Genomic DNA, 7,975 nt, shown 5'->3' with positions numbered 1-7,975 from the left:
TGTAATAACTCATTTATTCTCCAAAACAAGCTAATGAGATAGGCACTATTGTTGTTGTTGTTGTTGTTGTTATTTTGAGACTGAGTTTCACTCTTGTTGCCCAGGCTGGAGGGTAATGTTGCAATCTCGGCTCACTGCAACCTCCGCCTCCCGGGTTCAAGTGATTCTCCTGCCTCAGCCTCCCAAGTAGCTGGGATTACAGGCGCCCACCACCACGCCCAGCTAATTATGGTATTTTTAGTAGAGATGGGATTTCACCATGTTGGCCAGGTTGGTCTCAAACTCCTGACCTCAGGTGATCCACCCTCCTCGGCCTCCCAAAGTCCTGAGATTATAGGCATGAGCCACCACGACCAGCCGGCGCTATTATTATTATTCAATTTTGCAGATGAGGCAACTATGGTACATGAAGGTCAAGCAGCTTGCCCAAGTCACACAACTGATGAGTGACAAAACCATGATCTGAACCTGGCAATCTGGCCCCAGAGCCCTCTCTGCCTGCCACCACCTATCCATCTGTGGTCATGGAGCTGAGTCCAGTGAGATTCCCACCAAGAACTACAACCTTTCCCTCGCCAATATCCTCAACTCTTTTGCATACAACATCCTGATTAGGTAACATCAGCATGGAAGAAGCCCAGTGCCCACCTTCTTCCTGCCGACACCTGCACTGCTGAACATTATTAAGAAAACACGTGCTTTGCAGACGCTGCCACCGAGGAAAGTCATGTACTACTAGCCATGGTCAACCCTACCGTGTTCTTCGACATTGCCGTCGACAGCGAGCCCTTGGGCCGCGTCTCCTTCGAGCTGCTTGCAGACAAGGTTCCAAAGACAACAGAAAATTTTCGTGCTCTGAGCACTGGAGAGAAAGGATTTGGTTATAAGGGTTCCTGCTTTCACAGAATTATTCCAGGGTTTATGTGTCAGGGTGGTGACTTCACACACCATAATGGCACTGGTGGCAAGTCCATCTATGGGGAGAAATTTGAAGATGAGAACTTCATCCTAGAGCATACAGGTCCTGGCATCTTGTCCATGGCAAATGCTGGACCCAACACAAATGGTTCCCAGTTTTTCATCTGCACTGCCAAGACTGAGTGGTTGGATGGCAAGCATGTGGTCTTTGGCAAAGTGAAAGAAGGCATGAATATTGTGGAGGCCATGGAGCGCTTTGGGTCCAGGAATGGCAAAACCAGCAAGAAGATCACCATTGCTGACTGTGGACAACTCGAATAAGTTTGACTTGTGTTTTATCTTAACCACCAGACCATTCCTTCTGTAGCTCAGGAGAGCACCCCTCCGCCCCATTTGCTCGCAGTATCCTAGAATCTTTGCTCTCGCTGCAGTTCCCTTTGGGTTCCATGTTTTCCTTGTTCTCTCCCATGCCTAGCTGGATTGCAGAGTTAAGTTTATGATTATGAAATAAAAACTAAGTAACAAAAAAAAAAAGAAAGAAAAGAAAACACGTGAGTCATCGTAAATTCGTTGGTCCTGGACTGCATTTGGGCCCCTGGTGATTTTCAGATTTCCAGTCTCCCCAGCAGCTCTCTCTGCTGTTTTATATTGAAGCCAGCCTCACCCACTCTCTCCAACTCCAGCTCTCCCTTCATTCTCAGCTGATGAACTCCTCTGTCACTTCTCAGGGAAACTAGAAGCTAGCAGATGAGAGAACTCTCAACTCTACCCACAGCTTACAGGCTTACCTTGGTCTACACTATTATTTCCTGCATTTCAACTATATGAGAGGTTCCACCTTCCTTTCTAAAGTGAGTCCTCTTAGTTTTAGATCTGGAAACTTCGGTCTTCTCAAGGAACTTACTCTATAAATTCCCTCAGAGTAAGCATTTTTGACTTCTCCCTCCCTAGTACAGTCTTTCCATCAGGGTTCAGACATGTTAAATCTCTCATCTAACAATGTAATAATGACAACAATAACAACAACATTCTATGTTCCCAGCCTGTTTCTGACTTTGGTACCCATATATGCAACTGCCTCCGGACATTCTCCTTCTTCCCCGATCATATACCCACAGACTATACAGCCATTTCTCCTTCTCCTTGCAACTACAAACTGCTTGAAAGAGTTGTCTATCCTTGTCTCTGCTCCTAGTCATTCTCAAACCACCAATGTGTCTCCTGCCTCCAACCCTTAAGAGCATTCTTCCCAAGTTCATAGTTTACCTCTCTGTCCCAAAATTCAGCACATGTGTCTATCCTTAATCCTTTGACCTCGCCAGAGCATATGAAGCTGTTTTTGTTATCTCCTTGAAACGCTCTCCCCAACTTCCAGAGCACCACACTTTCTACCTACCCTCTCCTGCCTCTCTAACTCCATCTCAGTGTGCTTCCCTAGCTGTCCTTACATTTTGTTATTTCTATGATTCTTTCAGGCCTCTCCCCTTTCTTCTCAACTTAAACTCCCTAGGAAATTGCACATGCTCCCAGGGCTTTAATTGTTAACCACAGATAACCCCCAAATCTATGCTCCCAGACTGTTTCTGACTTTGATATCCATAATATGCAACTGCCCTCTGGATATCTCCACCTGGATGTCCCATCAGTCTTTCAGCATATCCCAAAGTGAAATCCTCCACCTTCCCCAAACTGTTTCTCAGTGTATGAAGCAATTAGGTTGGCCATAAAATGGGAAATCATTCTTGACAACTTCCCCTCTTACTCCCCAACACACTCAGTCAAAACTTCATCTTGATGATCCTTCCTCTTCAATATCTCAAAATGTGTGTTCGGATTTCTTTACCTTCCACTGCCTCCTTCCTAGTCGAGACAACTGCCCTCTCTCTATCTAGGCTCCTGCAGCGGCCTCCTAAGCCTTATGAATTGCTCAATCCCATCCATTCTCTATGCTACAGCAGAAACATTCTTTCTAAAATGTAAAACATAAATCTGGTCGCAATGAAACCACTTAATGACTTCTTCCTGGCTTTAGCATAAATTCTTAACATGATCTTGGATCTAGCACCAGCTTTTCTATTTAGTCTCAATGCTCCTAGAACATCCCAATGCAATCCAATCTGTCTGCTACAAGAGTCTCTCAAGCACCTTTTATGTGCACTCTCACCTCTCTTCAGTCTGTCTGGAGTATTTGTTTGTTCCTTCTTGGCTCAGCTAAGTCTCTGTCCATGCTAGCCCTTCATTCCCATTCCCAGGCAACCACTGATTTGCTTTTCTGTCACTACATATCAGTTTACATTTTCCAGAATTTTCTATAAATGCAGTTATAAAGTATATACTCTATTTGTTTAGCTTCTTACAGTCAGCAGAATTATTTGGAGACACAGTCACGTTCATTCTTGCCAGAAGCTGGGTGCTTCACCACCCTGTTTTGGTTCCCTTCACTCTGCCCACACCTTTGTAAATAGTCCTGTAAAAGGGAAATATCTTGGGCCCCCAAAATCAGTAAGCTAAAGGGAAAAGTCACACTGGGAACTGCTTAGAGTAAACCTGCCTCCCATTCTATTCAAAGTCACCCTTCTGTTCACTGAGATAAATGTATATCTAATTGCCTCCTGTGGAGAGGCTAATCAGAAACTCAAAAGAATGCACTCATTTGTCTCTTATCTACCTATGACCTGGAAGCCCCCTCCTCCACTTCGAGTTGTCCTGCCTTTACAGATCAAACAAATGTTCATCATACATACGTTGATTGATGCCTCATGTCTCCCTAAAATGTATAAAACCAAACTGTGCTCTGAGCACTTTGGGCACATGTCACCAGGACCTCCTGAGTCTGCGTTATAGGCATGTATCCTCAATCTTGGCAAAATAAACTTTCTAAATCAACTGAGACCTGTCATAAATTTTCAGGGTTCACATTTTGGTAACCATGAAGGGATTCTGAGTGGAGGTGTCCCTAACCTTTAACAAATCTCCTTTCTGTGCTTGGTACCAGCATGAGCTAACTTTATGGCTCAAACCAATAGGACAATTTGTGGAAGTCTGGGAGCACCCCCTCCAGAGAATCCCTGATCTCCCAAAATTTGGTCAAGATCTAAAGTTTATTTTGCTGCAACTCCCCCAACCCCGCCTTTTTTTTTTTCTTTTTTTTTTTTGGAGTTTTACTTGCTTACAACAAGGAAGGCAAGTTTTTCTGCTTCCATGACAACGGAAGGCAGGTAACTCCTTCATGGAGTTTGAGCTCATTTCCAACAGGGAATATAAGTTATTATTTTTTTTCTGCTTCTAGGATGGTGGAGATACATTTTCAGCATGAGACCCACCCCTAAGTAAGTAGCTGAGCAGGGATTTTTGTCTTGGAGAAAGTTAACAACCAACTGGTCTTAATTTCTCTTTACCATTAGAGCACTCAGTAATCACATAAGTTGTACAATTGTTTGTTTTGCTTAACTGTGTTTTTTTTGGGGGGGAGTTGTCTGGTTCTGTTTTCATTGTTGGGTCTTTTTCCCATTGGGTTTGATCAACTCTGTCGGACTTGATCAAATCCAAAGAAAGTTCCAAATTACGGGGAACAAGGCTTCTGAAGTGGTTAAATTTCAACAAATTAAAAAAAAAAAAAAGTTGTGTGGTAGTGGGGAGAAAAATGATCAACAAAAGGAAAAAAAAAGATGAAAGATTTTCGATTTTGACTACTAAGTGACTTTACTTACATAACAAGACCACTTTTTTGCTAGCCAGGCAAAACCGAAACATCAATAGCTATACTTCTGAAATCGCAGCAATTTGTCCTAGCTGAAATACGGTAATGGGATTTAAAAAGATTTTTTTTAAAGAAGTTCAATGGTTAAAAGTCACCTTAATTGAAAGCTAACATCCAAAGTGTGTGTGTGTGTGTATGTGTGTGTATGTGTGCATATGTGTTTGTATTTAAAATGCCTTCATGTTTTTCTTTTTGTTTTTCACCTGGGACTTTGTCTTTTTTTGAGCAAAAGGTTTTTCTTCTCAGTTTCCTGAATTCTGTTTTCTTCATTTACTTCTGTTGTCTCTCCTTTCTCTTGCACCCTCTGCTGTATGGTGGACCTAAAATGCACTCATATGTGGGGCTCCATAAAGAAAATAGGGAAGGCAGCAGGCTCCCGTTAGGGCAGAAGCCTGTTTTACCTTATGGAACCACAATAATGAAAACAGACAAGTTTGTCTCAGCTCTTAAACTGCTTACTTTTGTATTGTGTTACCTATTTGTTTGTTTGGGTTTTTTTGTTTTGTTTTGTTTTTCGTGTGTGTGTGTGTGTGTGTGTGTGTGTTTTCTTTTTTTTTTTTTTTCCTGCCTAAAATAGTTGTTGCCACGGAGGTACTCCTGTTTTTTTAAGAAAGAGTGTGGTTTAGACACTTGGAAATGTCTTTATTTTAAAAAAAATTTTTTTAAGTACACTGCAAAAACATCACAAGGTCTAAACTCATAATAATTCTTCCTTTTTGGAGACCCAGGATTCAGTGAGAGATCCTGTTAAAAGATAGGTAGTCCCTATGTAGATAAAATTGGTCTCCTTATACAATCCTATGATAGATTTCTATAATTTTTTGTCTGATTTGGCATCCATCTTTAATATCCCTCTAGGACCACCAGATATTTTCTCTCTGTACCTTATGACATACATTTTGCTATTTGGTTTTCACCTGAGTTGTTTCCTTTAATATGCAAATTTAAGGCTGTTAAGCTGACAACTGCCTAGGGTTGTGAAATAGTTTATCTAGAATCTGATAGCCTAAGATAGAAATTAAAAAGGTTTTTATGAATCTATAAGATGTATTTCTATCAGCATGCCTAATATGTCTGTGTATTTATGTGTACACAATGTTTCACTACTGAAAAAATATAAAAAACCTCTAATTCATTGACGTAAGAAAATAAAAGCACTTGCATCAAATACTTTATCAGGATAAAAGAAAAGACTAGTAAAATGCTTTTTCAAACTTATGTAACTTAAGTAAAATCTTTAATAAATAAGTTAGCTTTAAAATTATTGGTAAAGTGGCCGGGCGCGGTGGCTCAAGCCTGTAATCCCAGCACTTTGGGAGGCCGAGACGGGCGGATCACGAGGTCAGGAGATCGAGACCATCCTGGCTAACACGGTGAAACCCCGTCTCTACTAAAAAAAAAAAAAAAAATGCAAAAAAAAAAAAATAAATAATTATTGGTAAAGTATTATTAGAAATGTCTTAAGAATTGCCAGCATACATTTTTGTTTGCATTTATAAATCAAGCAATTTCATACTTATCCCTGCCAAATACTATAAGTTGTCAAAATATTGGCATAAGGGTTACAAAACTATAAACCCAGCCCAAATCAGAATGACCTTTGCTTGAGTAATCTTTAATAAGATATTGATATTGGTTTAATAAAAAAAGCTACATCTTGAATTTAGTACGATTACCATATCTTCTAATCTTGTGGCTTTAGGTGGTCTATTCTACAGTCAGTAAGGTTTGTTTTGGGAAAGGACTGTTACAGTCCTTGTTTCAAAGCTAAACTATAAACTAAGTTCCTCCCAAAGTTAGTTATACCTATGCCCAGGAATGAAAAGAACAGTTTGGAGGTTAGAAGCAAGATGGAGTCAGTCAGGTGAAATCTTTTTTACTGTCTCAATTACAATTTTGCAATGGTGGTTCTATAACTTTAAATAATGACAGTCACAGTTTTTGTAAATAATCTAGGTAAATGATAAAAAAAATTATTAGGTAAACATAATAGAATAAATACTTGTAGACAAAATAGTCATAATTTAGAATCTAAAGTTATATCAAATTAAATAACATATATTTTATTATTTGGATATTTTCCAACAAAAATATATTTGTAGGAAAACATTCAAAACAAATGTGTCCTTTAAAAAAAACAGTGAACAATTTTTATCAAATTCAAAGTTCATTTGAAGGTCATGTATAAAACAAGGTAAAAGGAACCAGGAAATAAAAGAGATGTAAAGAAAGTTATTAAAATAAAGAGGATTTTTTTTGTAAGAAAGCTTAAAGGAAAATAATTTCATATGAGAAAGTATCTTGTATGGTAAATTGAGTCCTAGAGTAAAATGACTGGTTGTTTAAGAAAGAGGGATGTTCAGAACAAACCAGAAAGTCCAAGCATGTCATGAATGGTCTGTGTAAGTGACAATAAGAGGATTTATTTTTTAAAGACCCAAAACTTTTATATGATCAAGTTGTCATATTATTATTTAAGTTTTGGTTTGCTTAGGAAAAAAACTGATATTAAAATTTTTAAATGAAGGTTATTACATCCATCTATCTCTCATCTCTCTGTATGCACTTTTAAAATACTTGTGACACTGAGTTACAGGGCTTTGACTCCTGGGTCTAAAAAGGACAGCAACTCCTACTACATTTTAAACACTGACAGCAATTAAAGCCCTATTTTCAGGCCCTGTAGGAGACGTCAATCAAAATAAACTGCATTTCTAAGACACACGGCCAGAAATTAAAGCTATTTCAACTCAAATTCCAGGGACTATCATGGAAAATATGGGCACATGAGATTGTAAAGGCTGATTTTGAAAGATAAAATAAGTTGTTTCTCTATAAATTAATCATTAATGTTAAAGGCACAGTGATGCAAGACTAGCATGTGGGCCCCTGTGTCAAATTAACAAGGTTGTCTTGAAGCATTAACTGACTCCTCAATAAAGGTTATAAAAGGTTTATGGAAGTTGTATCTTATGGTCAAGGTTAAAATTTTATAGGTTGTTTATAAAATTTCAAAAAACAAATTTAATTGGCTTCATGTTGTTTTTATTAGCTTATTGTTTGGAACATTAAGTCTCCTTTCTCAAAGAATGAAGGTTTTTTCCTTTTTTAAATCCTTGAGTTATCACTTTGGTTAAATGAATGATCTTATTTTGTGATATCAAGAGTTTTAAACCTTTGATATTTGATGAACTTTCCAAAATCAAATTATAAATTATGTCTTTTTCTAACCTAATCAATCCTTTAAGATATTAAGTTCCTTAAAGTTCAAAAATGACATTGTTTGGTTTATCTGGT

General features: G+C 38.6%; 1 pseudogene; it reads left to right on the top strand.

The window, feature by feature from the left end:
* The first annotated feature begins 726 nt into the window (after nt 1-726).
* On the top strand, nt 727-1,457 carry LOC105493179 (peptidyl-prolyl cis-trans isomerase A pseudogene; annotated as a pseudogene).
* The last annotated feature ends 6,518 nt before the right edge of the window (nt 1,458-7,975 follow it).

This window comes from Macaca nemestrina, chromosome 11 (genome assembly GCF_043159975.1).
Source record: "Macaca nemestrina isolate mMacNem1 chromosome 11, mMacNem.hap1, whole genome shotgun sequence".
NCBI classification, from domain to species: Eukaryota; Metazoa; Chordata; class Mammalia; order Primates; family Cercopithecidae; genus Macaca; species Macaca nemestrina.
This window is presented reverse-complemented; position numbering and strand designations above follow the sequence as displayed.